This window comes from Ctenopharyngodon idella, chromosome 8, assembly GCF_019924925.1.
Source record: "Ctenopharyngodon idella isolate HZGC_01 chromosome 8, HZGC01, whole genome shotgun sequence".
Classification (NCBI taxonomy): Eukaryota; Metazoa; Chordata; class Actinopteri; order Cypriniformes; family Xenocyprididae; genus Ctenopharyngodon; species Ctenopharyngodon idella.
Window position 1 is genome coordinate 28787991 of NC_067227.1, and position 16526 is coordinate 28804516.

Below are 16526 nucleotides of genomic sequence, written 5' to 3' on the forward strand. Positions count from 1 at the left end.
TGGCTAACATCTTTGCCTATGAAATAGCTAAGTATTACTCTCTCAAAAACTTTTAACACGTTTTTACTAATACAGCTCTCAAGGTTAACTAATCGTGAAAAGTATTGATTACAGCATTATATTGCAGTGATGAGCATTGTATCCGATCACAGACATGTTGTTGAGCGCATGAAAGCAGTGATCTCAACATTGAAACTTAATTTCTGCACACTAACGAATGCTTTCATTATAACAGTGCAAACTCGATGTAACTAAGAGGTTCATTGAATAAAATGGGAGTTTTGGCGCAAGTCCAGATCTCAGTCACTGATAAACTTGCACTGTTTGATTGACAGCTCCAGCGATTGTAAAGGGAGCGTTCTTTGATCGCTTTCTATATATAATTTAATCACCATTTAAATAACAGATTATTTTCATCCTGCTAAGAGAAACAACGTGAAGTTGACAGTTTAGTCACTGGTTTGATTTACTGACACATAGACAAAGAACATCTGACTGTACATGAATCATTACAAATCAGATCAGGCATTAGAATTAACACAGTTTCTTACATGTTGTTGCATTACTATCGAGTCCATATCGTAAAAGTCTTATTGGAAAGTCTGCGCTGAAATGTGATTGATTTACCAAAGAATCCACAGTGAAATGTACTGAATACAAATAAATAAAGCTCAACAGAGACATTCACATTGTTGAAAATAAATAACCATATTTCTAGCTTTAGGATCCTTTGAAAGGTAATGTTATTTTTAGTCCTGTATCGCTCTTCTCTCCTCCTCATCTCACTAACATGCCAGTGGGCGGGGCTAACATTGCAATGAAGAAGTAGGCGTTGATTTCTTTTGTGGAGGCGGCGTTTCACTTATAGTTAGGCACAGTCATTTGCTGCGCTTGGTGTCAATAAAAACTTTTATTGGACTAACAAGGAAGGTTTCAGTTCTGAAACAGGATATTCTTATAGTACGATGACCTCTTATATGTCAAAAGCTCAAGGAAAAGTTGATTTCTCAATTCATGACCCCTTTAAGTCTCCTGCTTCTCAGAATTTTTATTTTTATTTTTATTTTTAAGGAGAACGCAACATCTCAAACTATGCTCAGATTTGCCAAAAAACAAAGTCAATATGAATTCAAATATTTCCACATCCACATCTGGTCTATGTCATTATGTAGTATGTGACACTGAAGACTGGAGGAATGGCTGCTAATAATTCAACTTTGCCATTACAGGAATACAATTTATTTTTAATATACATTTAAATAGTATTCACAATATGACAGTTTTTACTTTATTTTTGATCAAATAAATGCTTAGCGTAAGACACTTTTTTCAAAAACATTAAAAATGTTTACGCCTTATTACGCTTACTGTACTCTTACTGTACTATTTTAAGTCTTTTTATAAGAAAATAATGACTTGTTTTAAAAAGGTTTCCCCCTTCTGCCAACTGTCAGTCAAACTGATAGTCCCGCCCCAAACTCAAGCCATTGGTTGAGTCAATGTTGCTGTGCCAGGCTGGTCTCAAACAGACTAATGTTTTGATAGTGCCACAGAGACACAATGTTTACACTTTTCAGGGAAGTCCCCTTTGCGAATGGCTTGCTTGTATTTCCTGATCAATAAGTGAAAGCATTTTTGACAAATAAATTACATAAACCACCTAAGTCTCCATATCTATGAAAGTGAAACAAAATATTCCTCTGGGTCTAAAAATTCACATTATATGACTTTTATGGACAAGTGCACAAGGTTAAGGTCAGGAATGTCCCTCTGCTTTGTGTCCCTGACAGTGTCCTATCAGTTAAGCACTCGTACACAAGCACTGGATGGCAAGCTTTCCTGGCCTCCCTCCCGTTTCAGCAGATCTGATGATAGCCCCTCACTACTGTAATGCTTTTAGAGGTCACAGAGCGGCAAATTACCTTCTGCAATGCGATTCAGATTGGGATGGCCAGGAATTTGCTGAAGCAGTACTAGCGTATGTCACTTCTCTGCTTGGGCAGAAAGAGCGTAAGTGCATTTGTCTGCGTGTATGAATACAGCGGTCACATTTATCTGCTCGCCATAAACAGGTTACCATAATTATCCTTTAGCAAAACAGATTATAAAGTACCCATCTGATATATCATCATCACATGGATATCTACACGTGTTTTTCTGCTCGGTATTTCATCTGACCCATTCCCTCTGTTTGTGTTTGTGTTCGTCTTATTTTTAGTCAAGGGGATTTTTCCGAGTCATTTCCTCGTGATAATAGCGGCCCAGCTGAAGCAAAACACAGACGCTGATCCGTCACCCATTACTCAACATAACCTCATGGTAAAACCCCACATGAGCTGGGGGAGAGCTGTACACTTCCTTTTGATTTGCATCATGAATGAATCCAACTGTCTAAAATGCCTTGCCAAGCAACGGCCAATCACATTGTTTGGCAAAAGGAAGCTTTGTGACCTCACCATATACAATCACAGTTTCAACTCCCAAATGGAAAAACAGATGCAGTGTCTGAACTAGATTCATGCACAGTGATTTTTCCCTTTGCCCTGATTAAGTGATGTAATTTCGGACTGCTTTGACAAAGAGCAAAGCAGAACAATGATCTATTTTTTTCCGTTCAGACCGTCAGAGTCTTTGTCTGAAATTTAAAGCTTTTTTTATTAAAGCCCCCTGGAACTGATTTTCAGGGACATTTTCTTTCTTTTTTAATGTTTAATGGGCATTTTATGTTCTAAACATAAAAAGAAAAAAATACTACTTGACAATCAATTAACTGAAATAAATTCTCAGTCTGAACAATTGTGGCTGTTTTTAAAACTTAGAAACACTACTGTTAAAATACAGTAAAACAGTAATATTGTGAAATATTATTACAATTTAAAAGAACTGTTTTCTATTTGAGTATATTTTATAGTGTAATTTATTCCTGTAATGACAAAGCTGAATTCTCAGCAGTGTTCACACCGTCAATGTCGTAATTACCATAATTTCGAGATGACAATATGTGATGTTCAGGGCTGTTCACGACCTCGGACTGGAAATGATGTGTTTTTATGGCAACACTATCAATGCCTAAATGAATCTGGAGCAGTCAGGTTGTACAGCGGTCACTTGATACAAGTAGGAGCTCTCAGAAAATTCCCAGTTTACAAGTTCTAATTAAGAGTTCTAGAGGACATGGAAGCTTTTTACAAGTTGGAATTTCATAATTACGTTAATTAAGGGTATGTTTACATGACAATGGTGTAAAAAAATGTAAACGTTTTTTTCTTTGTATAGATGACAACACTGTCAAAACGTTTTGCTGTTCACACAGATCCGCGAAAATGACTAAAAGCGCTGTATTAGGCGATGTCACTTTATAAAGAAAGACTACGAGCCCGCGCACATACGCAATCTTTTACAGAACACTCCCGCCAATCGCGCAATACGCATGTTCATGCCGTCACCGTTTTCACAGATTAGCGTTTTTGCGGTTTACACAAAGACGATAACGGTATCGTTTTCAAAAACTTTCACTTTGAATGCCATTTTCAGAAGTTTGTGTTTTAAGGCCAGCTAAATGAACAGTAAATGAACAGCTAAAATGGTTTTTCATTTTTAGTTGAAACCGGTGTCGTGTAAACAGCCCCTAAGACATGGTGTGAACGCACCTCTGATCTGGTCTTCCGTGTCACATGACCCTTCAGGAATCATTACATATGCTGATTTGCTGCTCAAGAAACATTGCTGATTATTGTCAATGTTGAAAACAGTTGTGCTACTTAATTTTTCTGGAAACCGTGATGCATTTTTTCAGGATTCTTTGATGAATAGAAAGTTCAAAAGAACAGCATTTATTTGAATAGGAATCTTTTGTTACATTATAAATGTCTTTACTGTCACTTTTGATCAATTTACCCCAAACTTTTCTATAATTACTACAAAATAAATCATAACACAAACACTAATTGGCTAGTTGCTATGTTAGATTTTGGTCATCGTGATTTTGCCAAGTAAGTTCCTGGATCAACATATTTTGTTGATCCTGGAACAACATTCCTGTCCAGAAATTTAGTCCTAACCCTGTCCCTTCCTCTAAACCTAACCCTACCCATAACTTATCCCTAAAATCAGGTGAAATTATAGGTGAGTAACACTGACGTAGAAGCGCCTAACCCTGGTTGTAAGCCTAAACTTGACATAAACTGTAAACTTGTCTTTTAAATCTGATTGGTTGATTGGAATGTTTTCATTTTGTTCATAGTCCTGTGTATTCAAGCAACAGCTCTGACTAAACCTAAACCTCAACTAAACATGCCTTGAATAGATTATTATGTAATATTTCCACTCTTAGGTAACAGACAAATTCTCTACAAGGGGCATTTTTGCCACTTTTGGTGACAAAAAAATGTTCATTTCTGACTCTGGTTTATGTGTAAAAGAAAGCATATGATTTAAGGCTCACATTTACACTAATTCTAAAATGATTAAACTAAATCTTCAGGGTTGCATTTATTAATGTAAAATTCAGTTCACAAGTTGCTGTTCTCCTTCTGACTCAACATGCCGCCCACCGTACACATTCACAGCCGCGTGCCTACAGGACTCGCTCGGCTATAGGCACAAGAGAATTCCCTGCATGAATGTTTACAGTTTGCCACACTTTACGCCCAACTGAGCAAGTCCTTACGTGTTACCTTTAAAGAGGGTGTGAGAGGTGTATATAAGCAAACACGCATGTATCAAACAAAGGGTGTTCCCCTAACATCGCAGTTCCTTGTAGTAAAAGCCAACTGTTGACTGGTGCTTCTCCAGGACAGAAGTTACACCCAGCAGTCAAATACACATCAGAGCAGCAGACGTCAATGAAAGTCGTGTGCTCAAAGCTTAAAGGGATAGTTCACCCTAAAATAAAGTAATGATAAATTACTTAACCTGGTGTTTTTATAATGCCGTATGCTCCTCTTTCTTGTATGGACCACAAAAGGAGAATTCGTAAAAAATGTCCCGCTTGCGTTCGTCCTGTAAATGGCAGTGAATTGTGACCAGCATTGAGCTTTTTAAAAAAAAGACGCAAAAAATATCACAGAATGATCCCCTGCGACACGTGTCATATGGCGCTTTCCACTGCGTGGTATGACTCGGCTCGGCTCGGCTCGCTTTACTTTCGGTTTGCTCTTCCACTGCAGTTTAGTACTGCTTCAAAGTGGGTGGGATTATAGACTGATCATGTAGTTGCGCCGCCTCTACTGCCGTGGATCTGCTCCTCGGCTATCAACGAGTCTGCACCTTTTTTCAAGTTGCGTGCGACGGTCGTTTAAAGCAAGTCGTTTTTAAAGGTCGCGCGAACAAATGATACTGCGGTGGCTGTTATTGACTATTTAAATCTAACAGGTTTGGTGTCTCGTGTTTTAAATCCAATGACGCTGACAGCGATGATTCTCTCTGACCAATCAGTGATCTGCAGTGTTTACAAGTCACATTTAGTATCGCTGAGTACTGTTTAAGCGAGCCGTACCGTGCCGTACTGAGCTGTACCATGCAGTACCATGCAGTGGAAAAGAGCCAAAAAGTGAGACGTACTGAACCATACCATGCAGTGGAAAAGCGCTAATACATTCCAAGTGTTCTGGGGGTATAATCTATGAAATTTAATGTATCATTTAACAAAAAAATCCTGACTTTGGCCGTTGGTCTTCAGTGCAAGGCTACGAAATGCGCATTTGTGAAACTCTATTAGCACCGCATTTCACTCCATCTCGCCCAGAAAAAACAAACAAGTTGTGAGAAATCAAGATTAACAAATGCGTGACATAAACTACAATGCCTAGAAATCCTAAAAAAAGTATCCATGTAGTTTCTTCAGTGAGTTAAATATCTTCGGAACGGAACTTCGTTTGTCTGATGACAGTCAGAATGACAGTTGACGGATGTGAACGTGATAATTTCTCGTTATGACGAACACAACGGATATATTCACCTCAGAGAAGAAGATACATGGATTGTATTTCGTGTTAATCTTGATTTCTCTCAACTTGTGTGCTTTTTCTGGGCAAGACGGAGTGAAGACCAAAGGCCAAGCACTTTTGTTAAATAATACATTAAATTTCATATTGTATCACTTGGAAAATACGACACGTCACATAAGATCATTCTGTGATACGCTTGTGTCTTTTTTTAAAAAGCTTGATGCTGGTAGCTGCCATTATATGGACGAGTGTGAGCGGGACATTTTTAAAAAATTCTCCTTTTGTGGTCCATAAAAGAAAGAAGGGCATATGGCATTACCAGGGTGAGTAATTTATGATTTAAAGGGTTAGTTCACCCAAAAATGTAAATGTTGTCATCATTTACTCCCCCTCAAGTTGTTCCAAATCTGTATAAGGTTCTTTCTTCTGTTGAACACAAGATATTTTGAAGAACGTTGGTCAGACAGTTGACGGTAGATATTGACTTCCATAATAGGAAAAAAAATTATGGAAGTCAATGACTATCATCAACTGTCTGGTTACCAACATTCTTCAAAATATCTTCTTTTGTGTTCAACAGAAAAAAGAACCTCATACAGGTTTGGAACAACATGAGGGTGAGTAAATGATGGCAGAATTTTCATTTATGGGTGAACTATCTCTTTAGCTTTCATTTTAGGGTGAACTATCCCTTTAAGAAAACTCTTATTGATCTGGAAGGGAAGATGCAGCTATTGGTGCTGGAGAAGTAAACGATACAAATCTTTTATTCGAAGATACAAGCCTTCACGATGTGCGATTGATCGGGGTGGTGTGCTGCATTGAAGATATTGATTAGTACCAGCGGGAGCCATATGCCTCAGCTTCACCTTCCTTTGGGAATTTCATTTTCTTCAGGGCCGTATTGACCTTGCTTTCTCTGTTGTATATGAGTGAATAAGAAAGCACATACTGGGGGTAATGAAGCATAGAATCCTAAATACTGGTGCAGGGTCAAAAGACTAAAGGCCTGTTCACACTAAGAGCGGAAAAGCAAAATGAATCACACACAAAAGGCCTATTCACACCAAGAGTGAAACAAAAAACCACTGCATTTATCCACAAGCTTTAAAGCAAAATTTGACAATACAAATGCCATTTGCTTTAATGCAAAGTAAAACTCACATTAATGCAAAACAGGGATATTTGTTCTTGGTGTGAGTAGGCCTTAAAGGGTTAGTTCCACCAAAAATGGAAATTCTGTCATTATTTACTCACCCTCATGTCTTTCCAAACCTGTTTGACCTTCTTCCTTCTGTGGAGCATAAAAGAATATATTTTGAAATATGTCTCAGTGAAAGTCAGTGGGGTCTAATTTTGTTTGGAGCCCAACGTTCTTCAGAATATCTTTTATGCTCCTCAGAAGGAAGTCAGTCAAACAACAAGAGGGTGAGTAAATTACTGAATTTTCACTTTTGGGTAAACTATACATTTAAAATGAGAAAATTTAGCAAATAAACAGTGGCTTTGGGCAATTTATTCTAACAGTACAAGAACTGCACGTGTGCATCTGCACTTACAGTTCAGAACTTGTCATCTGATGAATGGTGCAAGATGAAATGCGGTGACACAGATGCTAACACTCTCAGTGTCAGAGTAGCAGCGTTCTGAGTTGGGTTAAAGTTTCTGACAGGGTCACTGAAATGAGACAGGCACGGGCCCACATGTGCCAGGCTCGCATCACATGGCAGCCTGACACACTGGGCATGTCACTGGAGAGCTCAACTTCCAGCTATGCGTCTCTGTTCCAAGCTCACAGAGAGTTTCTGCACATTAGCATGATGCACAATTTGTGCTTAATGGAGGTTCTCAGTTATGTTTCACTGAACTATTAACTTTTTCCTCAGATGTTTCTCCAAAATGATATATGAGAAATCCAGGCAAACAAATTAGTACATATTTTGACATACAGTAAGCGTATTAATTAAATGAAATTAAATAAATCTATAATTTAATGAGACACATTTGAGCTCATGTTGAAATCTAAACAGAAAACTAAACTCAAATGTAAGCACAGTTTGAGACTTTTTTGTGCATATTTAGCTCTGAAAACATCATAGAAAATTAAAATAATGCATTTTTTTAAATTTTATTTAAAATAATAAAATCGGTAAAAGTCTCGGAAGTTAAAATCATGCTATTAAAAAAAATAATGGAATTTAAAATTAATAAAATCTCCAAGAATCATGGAAATTAAATCATGCAATATATATATATATATATATATATATATATATATAAAAGATTTTATATAAAATTAATAAAATCTGTAAAAGTCTTGACACTTAAATTCATGAAAATAAACAAATTAATAATATCTAATAATTAAAATAATTAAAAATGTAAAATCTCCAAGAATCATGGAAATGAAAATTACGCAATTAAAATAAAAAAATACAATAAATAAAATGATGGGATTTCAAATGAATAAAATCTTGAAAAATCAGAGATTTCTACATTATAAATAGAAATTATAAATTGACTCTGCTCCATATTTCACTGACTATAAATGGCTTTTTCTCAGAGCAACGTCTTTAAAAAATGTATTAAATAATTAATTAATAAAAAAATTAAGCAATCATAAACACATAAAAATGCTGAGGATCAATCACAGAAAAGTCATTAGCCAAAAGGTGTGAGAAAGAAGAAGACCTAAGAAGCAGGAGACTGATTTGCTTTCCGTTCAATCTCACTATTGTCCAGCAGAAAAAACTAAGATTATAAATAGGTCTCATTTGTCCTTTTTCTTTGTCCTCTCTTAACATTGTCTCCAAGTGTCTGTCCATTCAAACGGGATATAAACACAGCCAGCACGTTGTTCTAACAATAGCAGGTCTAATTACATACACAAACACGGATTTAGAAGTTCCCTTTCTTCCTGTTATCCACCAATCTCCTTTTCCTCCCGCCCACTCGCTGTCCTACGTAACCGTGCAACCTTTCGGAAAACAGAAGCGCTTACAACGGAACAAAGACGTAGGAGCGCTGGAAATTAAGCCCTGTCCGTGTTTACATTCATGACTGTGGACGTCAGCACGAGGACAAGCCACACGGAACGTGATGCATCAACACAGACGAGAGGTTCTGTTGACTTATTAGTCGCATGGAGGATGCACATTAATGGAAGGTGGGGGGGTTAACTGTACTGGAAACAAACACATTGTTTACAGGACCTTGGCATTGACTAGGATGGAGATAGAGAAATCCGATCTGTTAGCACACGTCATGAGTGATCTCTGCTGGTTCTGTCTTTTCTCATCTAATCCAGCCGGAACATCTCAGTCATCTTTGTTCTGACCTCACTGCTAAACATCACAGAGAGCAAACACACAGCAGCTGATTCAAAATTGCTGCCCTTTTGTGACGTCCTGTCATTTGAGGCAACAACCATTCAGAACACCTTGGCAACACCCTACAAACCATTTAGAACACCCCAGCTACACAACACAAGACATTTAGAACACCTTGGCAACCACTTCTCACCCTAGCAACACCCTACAAACTATTCAGAACACCTTAGCAACACCCTTCAAACCAATTAGAACACACCCTAGCAACACCCTACAAACCATTCAGAAGACATTAGCAACACCCTTCAGACCATTCAGAACATCTTGACAATCACCTCACACCCTTGGAATACCCTACAAACCATTCAGAACACCTTAGCAGATACCTCACAAAATCTAGAAATCATTCAGAACACCCTAGAAACCACACAGAACACTCTAGCAACACCATACAAAACATTCAGAACACCTAGGCAACCACCTCACACCTTAGCAACACCCTACAAACCATTCAGAACACCTTAGCAACACCATACAAAACATTCAGAACACCTAGGCAACCACCTCACACCTTAGCAACACCCTACAAACCATTCAGAACACCTTAGCAACACCATACAAAACATTCAGAACACATTAGCAGCTACCTCACAAAATCTAGAAATCATTCAGAACACCCTAGAAACCACACAGAACACCCTAGCAACACCATACAAACCATTCAGAACACCTTGGCAACCACCTCACACCATAGCAACGCCTTACAGACCAGTCAGAACACCTTAGCAACACCATACAAAGCATTCAGAAAACCTTTGCAACCACTTCTCACCCTAGCAACACCCTACAGTCCATTCAGAACATCTTAGCAACACCTTACATAACATTCAGAACACATTAGAAACCACACAGAACACCCAAATCTAGCAACATCCTACATACAGAACACCTTAGCAACACTCTACAAAGCATTCAGAACACCTTGGCAACCACCTCACACCCTAGCAACACCCTACAAACCTTTGAAAACACCTTGGCAACCACCTCACACCCTAGCAATGCCCTACATACCATTCAGAACACCTTAGAAACCACGCAGAACACCCTATCAACATGCTACAAACCATTCAGAACACCCTGGCAACCACCTCACACCCTAGCAACACCCTAAATACCATTCAGAACACCCTAGAAACCATGCAAAACACTTTAACAACATCCAAAATAAAATTCAGAACACCTTAGCAACCACCTCACTCCCTAGCAACACCCAACAAACCATTCAGAACTTTTTGGCAACTACTGCACACCCTAGTAACGTCCTACATACCATTCAGAACACCTTAGAAATCATGCAGTACACTCTATTATCAACATCCTACATACAATTCAGAACACCTTAGAAATCATGCAGAACACTCTATTATCAACATCCTACATACAATTCAGAACACCTTAGCTACACCCTACAAAGCATTCAGAACACCTTGGCAACCACCTCACACCCTAGCAATGCCCTACAAACCATTCAAAACATCTTAGCAACGGATTAACAAATACTAGGAAAGTTTTCAATCCAACTCCAACACTGCAGCTGCACAAAAAATATTAGAAGTATTTTCCTAAGTCTATTAATAGTTGACATTAACTGTTGTAGTAGTGCAGTTTGGGTGTGTGCAAGACCTTCGATACAATCACATTTCAAAAATTACCTTTGGAAATTCTTTTAAAAAAACTGACCTCCCTAAAGACACTATAATTCCTAAACTGCTTTCTGAAATTAGAAGGGATTTTTCAGATGACTGTGGGACATTTTTTGTCCTAGTTTTATGGCAGGTTCTTGCGCGTTATGTAATGCGCTTCTGTGAAACAGCTGCTCGAGAGCAAGAGGGGAGTCTGGCCTTTGCTCTGGGGCAAGTTCTTATCGTGTATGAACTTTCTGCCTCTTCCACACTTGCAGCAAGTTTGATCAGATTCCACATTCCAACACATTCTGCCACTTCCTAGCAAAGCAGAAGAGAGAAAAAAGAGGAGAGTGTATAGCACAGCAAAGGATTATTCAATTATTGATAATTCATGCTGTCTTAATGCAAGCACTGTTAGCACTGCTAAATAATTTCTCTGATTGATGATGATAATGTCTGTCTGTTACAGTCGTGCGTCACGGCCTAAAGTCTAAACAGATGTGACTGATCACCAGTGTGTTAACACATGAGAATATGGAGTGATCATTTACATACTCACTCAAACGATGCAGAGGTGAAACAGACAGATGTTTGGATTGGACTCCAGGGGGTCCCTCAGATGCATCTCCCATGATTCAGACCCACATGCAAAACCAAAGTTGTGTAGCAGCGGCACTCTGGACTCATCATCAACTTTCTGACACTCTTTTTACATAAGCTATATTGAAAGTGAAAAGGGCTATCAAGGTCCAAAACGAGAGTGAGAAGAAAAAAACAAGTTTCACAGAAATAGCTGATCATAACAGAACTTCTTTATATACAAAGTTAAAGCAGCCCGTTTAATTAATAAAAGGGTCAGAAATGGCAAAAATGGTCACATAAAAAAATAATTACCCTAACCCCTAATAATTATACACCCCTAACCCTAACTGATTATATACAGTATGTATACAGTACTGTACTGTATCTCCCTACAATAACCCTACCACTAAACCCATCACACAAATTCACACATTTTTAATAAAAAATAATTTAGTATGTTTATTTTGCATTTTTAATTTCAAGGACATTGGCATGTCCTCATTATGTATGGGGCGTGGCCTGAAAACTGAATACACACCATGATATAAGGACTTATATGCATCCTCATAATGTAGGTCAAACCAGTGCACACACACACACAACCAGTTTGTTGCGTATGGGGCTACATAGCCGCAGACCAGTCAGGGTGCCCATGCTGACCCCTGTCCACCGCCGAAAGTGCCAACAGTGGACACGTGAGCATCAGAACTGAACCATGGAGCAATGGAAGAAGGTGGCCTGGTCTGATGAATCACGTTTTCTTTTACATCACGTGGATGGCCATCGCTTACCTGGGGAACACATGGCACCAGGATGCACTATGGGAAGAAGGCAAGTCGGCGGAGGCAGTGTGATGCTTTGGGCAATGATCTGCTGGGAAACCTTGGGTCCTGCCATCCATGTGGATGTTACTTTGACACGTACCACCTACCTAAGCATTGTTGCAGACCATGTACACCCTTTCATGGAAAATGTATTCCCTGGTGGCTGTGGCCTCTTTCAGAGGGATAATGCGCTCTTCCACAAAGCAAAAATGATTGAGGAATGGTTTGAGGAGCACAACAACGAGTATGAGGGGTTGACTTGGCCTTCAAATTCCCCAGATCTCAATCCAATCGAGCATCTGTGGGATGTGCTGAACAAATCATGGAAGCTTCACCTCACAACTTACAGGACTTAAAGGATCTGCTGCTAACATCTTGGTGCCAGATACCACAGCACACCTTCAGGGGTCTAGTGGAGTCCATGCCTCGGCGGGTCAGGGCTGATTTGGCAGCAAAAGGGGGGCCAACACAATATTAGAAAGGTGGTCATAATGTTATGCCTGATCGGTGTGTGTATATATATATATATATATATATATATATATATATATATATGCCGAAACATTGATCTATTTCTCTCTCTCTCTCTCTCTATATATATATATATATATTTACAGTAACAGTGTTTCTCTATGTTAACGTATGTTTCACTTGGGTGTAAGCAGAAAGTAACTGAATGAGGTGTAGAGAGCTTGAGTAAGCAGTGACATTTAAAACAGCACAGAGGAGGCACTTTAAAATGAGCACATGCACACATTACATACTGTGTGTGTGTGTGTGTGGACCTGCATCTCGCATTCACACACACATACCTCTCAGCAGCACGGGACCGCTTTAACCACTAGGGTGTTATCTAGTTCAAGTTCACAGTGCTCCTTGTTCTCTTTTGACACTCAGGTGAATAACTATTCATTCACACAATTGTTGTGTGTCACGCCACCCCCGGTCCCATAGAAAGACCTGGAGTTTGGCTTGATACAAAGGGTACATGAAAACCAGAAACACTTTGTGCTTCTGTCTTATATGGTTATATATTAGTGCTGGAATGAGAATTTTGGGACGCTCCAAGTATGGAGGGAACAGTATGTCCAGTTGATAGGAGGCAAGAACAAGTCATCAAAGCCCATTGTGTTCTGCACACAACAGATATCTGGAGTGTGAGCTTGAGAAAAGAGTATGTGCTAGACCTAGATGGAATCTGCTGACTTTTTATATATGTTCTGTGCTTATTTGGAGTGAAATCTGCAGAATTCTGTGGAATGGATTTAAACATTGTAAAAGTAGAGCTGAGAGTACTACATACTTTTTGAATGACAGGTGTTCGAATTCTTCAAAGTAGGCCTAACTTGAGAGCAAGCTTACACAATATCAGTCAAGAAGTGATAAGAATCAGCTGAATCAATGGAGGCAACCAGCATGGCACTTAAAGTCAACTGAGAATTTTTTTTCCTGTGCTAACCCAAACAGTATTGCAGTTGGTTTTCTGCTTAAATACCAAAGTTACTATAGTTATTGTTTACAATTTACTTTATATTTATTTTAATACAAGTTCCTGGTGATATCATGAATACTCCATCACTACATGTTATTCCAAAGAAAAAACATGTTTGTCAAATCTCTTATCAAAGTGTAACTTGCTTCACTTCTGAAAAAACTTCAACTGTTCAACTGCCATCACTAAGGCTTCTTATATTTTAAAGGGTTAGTTCACCCAAAAATGAAAATTCTGTCATTTATTACTCAACCTCTTGTCATTCCACCCCTGTAAGACCTTCCTTCATCTTCGGAACAAAAATTAAGATATTTTTGATGAAATCCGATGGCTCAGTGAGGCCTGCATTGCCAGCAAGACAATTAACACTTCCAGATGCCCAGAAAGCTACTAAAGACATATTTAAAACAGTTCATGTGACTACAGTGGTTCAACCTTAATGTTATGAAGCGTCGAGAATACTTTTTATGCGCCAAAACAACAAAATAATGACTTTAATCAACAATATCTAGTGATGGGCGATTTCAAAACACCTCTTCATGAAGCTTCGAAGCTTTACGAATCTTTTGTTTCAAATCAGGGGTTCGGGGCGCGTATCAAACTGCCAAAGTCACGTGATTTCAGTAAATGAGGCTACGTCTTTCGAAATTTCAATGGTTCACCACTGGGGGGCATGACTTTGACAGTTTGATACATGCTCCGAACCACTGATTCAAAAAATATTAGATTCGTAAAGCTTCGAAGCTTCATGAAGCAGTGTTTTGAAATCGCCCATCACTAGATGTTGTTGAAAAAAGTTGTTATTTTGTTTTTTTGGCGCACAAAAAGTATTCTCATCGCTTCATAACATTAAGGTTGAACCACTGCAGTTACATGAACTGTTTTAAATATGTCTTTAGTACCTTTCTGTGTTAATTATCTTGCTGGCTATGCAGGCCTCACTGAGCCATCGGATTTGATCAAAAATATCTCAATTTGTGTTCTGAAGATGAACGAAGGTCTTGCGGGTTTGGAACGGTATGAGGGTGAGTAATTAATGACAGAATTTTCATTTCTGGGTGAACTAACCCTTTAACCCCTCCCCTTCAATCACATGACCTTATTCTGGTATTAAACACCCACTTTCCATGATCCAACAATTCCAGATGTATAAAATGAAGTCCCACCCAACATTTGTCTTGCTAAATACACTTTATCACACAGTAAACTGGCTTGTGAATGTCACTTCATCTTTGTACTTTTTATAGAAAACAACAAAGAACTATTTTGCTTCTTAATTAAAGAAACTTTAATCAGACACAAACTTGTGTAAATCCAAGGAAATATGTAGTGATAAAACAAAGCACTAAACATAATCGCCCTAAGACACATCCCTCATAAACCACATATAGCCCTGCTCTTTCTCATTTTCTCTATGGCCAATAGTGTTCAATAGTGGCTTTTTCTGCCTTTGATTCATTAAGAAAAGAGTTTGTATGTTTAAAAGAAGGAAGTCTGGTTGAAACTGACCTCAAGAGAACAAAGAACCCAGATTGCCTCCAAAAGGAACCGTTTGCTGATTCATGCACAAATAATTTCCCTATCTAATCACTCTCCTCCCTAATGTCTGCAGGGAATGCTTCGTAATGATACAGTGTCCAGAGTAAAACCTCCTTAAATCTCAAACACATCACTCACTGTTACTCACTATTATGGGAAACACATGTGTAATCTTTGTACAGTTGCCAGTAAAGTTCATTGCATTCCTGAACAAAAAAACCCGAAAAATCAGTAAAAAAAAGTTAAAATTTCCCCCTCTAGTTTTCTTTTCTGTGTTAACATATTTCCTATTAAAATAAAGTTTAGTCAGGACACATCTAGTTACCTCATAGCCATGAACCATGATTTGCAACCTGCTGGTTGGTTGCAGAGGGAGCAACATTCTCATTTTAGAGAGCATCTGATTGGATAAAAATCTGTTTAGTGCAGGATGAGTCATCAAAAAGTTTGCTCTGTTTTCCTGGAAAAGAAAGAAAATGTTAGAAAATGTACATTTAAATTGTGTATATCTGCTAAAAGTTAATTTTGTCATTTAGGAGAACACCTGCATAGAGCAGATGACCTGAAAGCTAAAAGACATGGACTAAAAGATAAAAAAATTAAATAAAATAAATAAGCTCTCAAATTGATTAAAATTAATGCACTTAATTAAAACGTTCTGTTGAAATCTTTATATCTGCCAAATATTAATTGTCATTTACGAGAACAAATATATACAGTAGATGTACTAAAAACTAAAAGACATGGACTAAAAGCTCAGATAAATCAATAGATAGATAGATAGATAGATAGATTAGTCTAACCTCCTGCAGAAACCATGTACTTATCTCTGTGAGTTACTTTTAAACATACAGAAAGATATGTTATCACTTCTTTAAGCCTGTAGCGGCAGGTATGTCTTACATAAATTTGTGGAGGGGAGGACAGAACAACCCAGAAGTTATGCTGTGTCCTGGGGGTTTTTTTGCACAAAGTGCAAGTTCTCAGCGATGCAGCATTCAGGTGTTGTGCTCAGCGCACTGTGCTGCAACCTGGGGCCCAGCAGACCTGGAATGCTGCTATTGTTACCGTGGCATTCCGTCGCAACAATTACGGGATTGAGAAGAGTGGCACAATGCGGCCATGCT

General features: G+C 38.4%; 1 long non-coding RNA gene across 5 annotated transcripts in view; it reads right to left on the reverse strand.

Annotated features, from left to right (window-relative positions):
* Positions 1-6587: 6587 nt before the first annotated feature.
* Positions 6588-16526, reverse strand: part of LOC127517019 (uncharacterized) — a 99403-nt gene continuing 89464 nt past the window's right edge. The window contains exons 8-11 of one of the 5 annotated variants that reach the window (XR_007931164.1): positions 15725-15859; positions 11522-11680; positions 10426-11280; positions 6588-10270 (exon numbers count right to left, since the gene is read on the reverse strand). This is a non-coding gene — a long non-coding RNA (uncharacterized LOC127517019). Of the gene's footprint in view, positions 11281-11521; positions 11681-15724; positions 15860-16526 lie in introns of all 5 variants that reach the window. The other 4 variants (XR_007931165.1, XR_007931163.1, XR_007931166.1 and 1 more) reach the window with 4 other exon arrangements.